At 47.2% G+C, this 5,089-nt stretch overlaps 2 non-coding genes across 2 annotated transcripts; one reads left to right on the forward strand and one right to left on the reverse strand.

Moving 5' to 3' along the window:
- Positions 1 to 82, forward strand: trnas-gcu (transfer RNA serine (anticodon GCU)). The gene has a single exon. It is a non-coding gene; the product is annotated as a tRNA-Ser (tRNA).
- Positions 83 to 2,371: 2,289 nt separating this feature from the next.
- On the reverse strand, positions 2,372 to 2,443 carry trnaq-uug (transfer RNA glutamine (anticodon UUG)). The gene has a single exon. It is a non-coding gene; the product is annotated as a tRNA-Gln (tRNA).
- Positions 2,444 to 5,089: the final 2,646 nt, after the last annotated feature.

The following is a 5,089-nucleotide window of genomic DNA, read 5'->3' on the forward strand; positions in this document are numbered from 1 at the left end:
GACGAGGTGGCCGAGTGGTTAAGGCGATGGACTGCTAATCCATTGTGCTCTGCACGCGTGGGTTCGAATCCCATCCTCGTCGCAAGTGTCTCTAGTTTCTGCTCCTAGATTATGGAATTACTGTGAGGCTTTTAACTGACACAGATACCAGTTGAGTCAACTTCCCTTTCATAACCTGACCAAAACAACTCTGAAATCCAGAGCTCGCATGAGTCAATCACCTCTGGAGAAGGTCCCGCCCCCTTAGAGCCATAAATCCTCCCATCAGTGAAGAAAACTGAAGACGCCTCTTGGATGAGAGCTGAAGCGTCTTCTAGAAACCTGAAACAGTCCACTTAGTACGTTTAAATAATTCTACAATCCTACAGTTTCATTGAGCTTTTGTCCAAAGCCACGTGCATGTATCACATGTATATAATATATATGTGACACTCTTTCATCGACTCATTAACCAAAAATACAGTCTAATTCCAGTAAATTTGTGCAGAAGAAAACGTTATTTGTGCTGCTTCTTTATTTATTTATTTAGTTTAGTTCGTATTTTTTAATGTATTTTCTTTCAGTTCACATTTTGTCCATTAACTTCATAATCAGAGTCGCCATCTCATCACATGACTAAAGTCTGGGTTCTGTATTGGTGGTAAAATATCCTTCCATGCCCCTCACTAGTTTGCACACAGAAAAGCATTTTTTACTGGTTTCAGATCTCTTAGCTTGTTCGCTCTCTTAAACCAGCTGTGGCAGCTTTCATTGTGTGATCGTTGTCGTCATCTTCCACTTATTCCTTACTAGTAAGGGTCGCGGGGTGTGGAGCCTATACCAGCATCTACGGGCAAGAGGCGGGGTTCACCCTGGACAGGTCGCCAGTCCATCGCAGGGCCAACACACAGAGACAAACAACCATTCGCACTCACATTCATACCTACAGTCAATTTAGAGTATCAATCAGCCTCATCCCCAAATTGCATGTCTTTGGATGGTGGGAGGAAGCTGGAGTACCAGAGAGAACCCACACAGGAACAGGGAGAACATGGAGACTCACACAGAAAGATACTGTGCCAGAGCTGGGACTCGAACCCGGAACCTTTTTGCCGTGAGGCCACAGTGCTGACCACTGCACCACTGCACCACCGTGCACCCCTCATTGTATGATTTATTTTGAAATATAAATATGGAACAGAACCATTGGAATAAGATGTCAGGACATTTGAAGGAATGTCAATCTCCTGTTGAAATGTTGCAGTGTGCAGCTGAGGCTCTCTGGCAGTGGCACCAGGAGCCCCAATGGCAGAACCTGGACCCTCCTGGAGGAGAACCACAGGTGAGGGCCTTCTTGGCTCCAGATTGATGGAAATCAAGTGTCTGAGGCTGTTAGCAGCCATGAAGTTGATCTGGTTGGCACTGGTATTTGTTCTTGCTGCAGCTCAGGAGTGATTCAGGAGAAGAGTTTCAGAACAGCCCAGGTTGGGGACTGGAATTTTAGAATTTCCCCTGGAACCAAACAACCTTGGAGGGTAAAAGCTCCAATCCTAGCCACTCAGATGCAGCAGCAGAAGAAGCTGTCATCTACCCTGACAGTCAGAGCATCAAGTCAAGAAAACATCAACCATCTTGTAGTTCCAAACCTTCACCTGTCAGATTCAGCTACTTCTGATTGTGGGACTTTAAATTTGAACACAAACAGTGTCTAGACGCACGATGGCCCAAAAACGGCCTGCATCCCGATTGCAGATCAGCACCACACCAGACCCAGGATTGGTCCAGTTCTGATTTTACTTCAGTATTTGGCACCTTCGGATGTTCGGACCGAATCCGGTTAGTTCCACACATTTTCATTTCACCTTGGATTTTGGAGCTTTCATTAAAACCTGTATTTCATTTGTGGGCCACAACCGTCATGTTTGCACCACAGCCGGATCAGGTGTAGATGCCAGTGTAGTGGTTGGGGATATAGTCTCTGAGAATCCAACTTGACGGTCCTGCTAAGTGTTGTGATGCTCAAATGTTCTTTGAAATAGTTGGACCCTCAGCAGAGATGCTAGATTAGGAGTTGATGGGAGTTGTTGCAGATACCAGGGTCCAAAGTCCAGCTTGAACCTGGTTTGTGCAGTTATTTGTCGAGCTAGCAGCGATTCTTTCCTTTTCACATCGCCGTGTCTCCTGATGACTCAGGACCAGTTGATGTCCATTTACCTGTCATGGTGACAGAGAACTTTCTCCAGCTCAACCAGGACAAAACTGAGGTCTTAATTGAAGGTGGTGGCAGCGTTGTTAGGGCCTGAGCCTCCTCCCAACCAGCCACAGCCAAGTAGCAGGAGTTGGCCATAGAAAAATGCAATTCCTCTTTCGAAGTCCATCAGAGACCTGCTGAAGGCTCCACCGAGATTTGAACTCAGATCACTGGATTCAAAGTCCAGAGTGCTAACCATTACACCATGGAACCAGTCTAAAAAAAAAAAAGACGTGTGAGAAAAATTATGGCGCTTATCATGTAGGCGGGACTACAGTGGTTGTCTGGTTTTAATTTTCACAAACATCCATCCATCCATTCATCCATTGTCTTCCGCTCATTCCTGTTAATGGTTGCAGGGGGGCTGGAGCCCAGCCCAGTGTCAACAGGCGAGAGGCAGGGTTCTCCCTGGACAGGTCACCAGTTCATCTCAGGGCCAACACATCGAGACAAACAACCATTCACACTCACATTCATACCTACGGTCAATTTAGAGCATCCAATTACCCTAGTCCCCAATTGCATGTCTTTGGATGGTGGGAAGAGGCCAGAGTACCTGGGGAGAACCCACGCAGGCATGGGGAGAACATGCAAACCCTACACAGAAAGATCCCGTGCCGGAGCCGGGGCTCAAACCCGGAACCTTCTTACTGTGAGGTGACAGTGCTAACCACTTGATGGACTGGTGACCTGTCCAGGGTGTACCCTGCCTCTCGCCCGTTGATGCTTGGAAAGGATCCAGCCCCCCCCCCCCCGCAACCCTTAATGTAGGAATAAGTGGAAGACAATGAATGGATTGATGGATGGATGGAATTTGGACAAGCAGTTTTCCTTCGATTCCAAACATCATCGTCCAGCCTCCAACCAGAAGTCCATCAGTTATCATGGAAGCCACAAGTGGAGTCTGGATTCTTTTCTAGAATGTGACGGCAATGACAGTCCTGCCAAGTGACATCACTGACATGACTGGATGACTTCAGTCACATGACTGATGACTTCAGTCATGTGACTGGATGGCAGTGCAGATTACAATGTAGAGGTTGGGGAAATAGTCTCTGAGAATCCAGCTTGAACCTTGTTCTTCCTTGTTCTTCAAAAACCCAAACAGCGACCATCAGTCTCCCTCAAATCCTGTACTTGGGTTCAATGTTGCTGTTCCATTTTGCAGCAGCAGGTGTCGCTGTGATACCAGGTTCAGTTCAAGATTCCCAACTCCAGCTCATGTTGGTGACCTCAGTGGCAGGTAAAATGGTGCTTCAGTGGATCATGTGATCAACTCATGTGTGTCCTCACTGCTCCTCAGGTCTGTCAAATGTTCTGTAAAATAGTTGGACCCAGCAGAGCTGCTAGATTAGGAGTTGATGGAGTCGTTGCAGATACCAGGGTCCAAAGTCCAGCTTGAACCTGGTTTGTGCAGTTCTTTGTCAAGCTAGCAGCCATTCTTTTCACTGCCAAGCTAAAGTGACTTCTGTCAACAAAGGTCAACATACAAAAGGACATTTCTACTGGCAGTTCAAGATTTTGATCAAACTCTTTTTTCAGAGCTGGAACCTTCCTCTTGTGTCAGCTTTCTGTTCCCATCTCTATGGTAACGGTCGGTTTTGACCCACGTCTTCAATCAGCTGTAAAAAAAAAAAAAAAAAAAAACTAAAAACAATTTTCTATCCTCCAAGTTGTTTCCATCTCTTGGTGACCTTGTCAGGCTTCCTTATCCATGGAAATATTGGTTGATTGATTGATTGTGTGTGTTTAGATTCATGTGTGTCACTTCTGTGTGTTCTTTCCAGAGATGTTTCCTGCAGTTGAAGCACAATCCATTTGTCCTGCTGTCCTGACTGCTTGGGCAGTCCTGACCCTCTTTCTTCTGGAATCAGGTCCTGAGTGGGGTTGTGGCTGTGGCTGTTCTGGTTGGTGTTGAGGCAGGGCTACTGAGGAGGATGCTGTTGCACTCTTGGTGGATGTGGGTCCACAACACAAATGCATTCTATGCAGACACATCAAGGATGGTCTTTGTTGTGTTGTTGTGCAGGTCGATGGGAAAACAAGGCTGATGAGAGTCCCTGAAGCTCCCATGACTGGGAGAGGAGCTGCTGGCAGTGTTGCTGACAGTGCACTTCTGACTTCAGGTTTGGCTCTGATTGTTGCTTTATCATCCTATTTTGATAACTGGTCCAGACAACAACAAAAATCTCCTGGAGAATCAAACTCCAGCCTCTGCTCCAACTGGACTTGGGACTTCAAATGACCCCCATTAAAAGCCTGCCTGCATCCCCATTCACTGACTGTTGTGCTGTGAGTCTCCTGGACAAACATGGCAGGACCCTCTTGATCTCCAGGAGTTTCAGAGGAGCAGCTCTTTTAAAATGGGTTCTGGCTCCATTCAGGTTCAGAGAGCTGAGACTAAAATCACACATGAATGAAAGAGGGAACCCAACAAAACAAGTCAGCGTGAAAGAGGAGCAGATTTTAAAACTCCTCATCATTTCCACCTCCAGGAGTGAAGCCTCCCGGGACCCAAGAGGCTCCAGCTGGCAGAGCTCTCACTCATTTCTCCACCACCTCGCTAACCTGAGCTGGAGCATCTCAGAACCAAACAGTGACCCCCTTCATTCCAGAGCCGACTCCACAAACTCTGAGCCCCCACTTTACCCACAGCCAGCAGGCCTCCTCAACACTGCATGACACACGACGACTAAATTAAACACTGACGCGTCTCATCCAGAGATCTGTCACGTGAGTCTGCTGTGGAGGGTCAGTCTATCCGTCCACATTCAGATCATTAACACAGCGACTCCTAAGCACCAGTAGAGCCTGTTCATCGTCCCTGGGTGGGCTCGAACCACCAGCCTCTCGGTTAAC

This window comes from Aulostomus chinensis, chromosome 1 (assembly GCF_037954235.1).
Source record: "Aulostomus chinensis isolate RoL2024-O1b breed Wild chromosome 1, RoL_Achi_v1.0, whole genome shotgun sequence".
In the NCBI taxonomy this organism is placed as follows: Eukaryota; Metazoa; Chordata; class Actinopteri; order Syngnathiformes; family Aulostomidae; genus Aulostomus; species Aulostomus chinensis.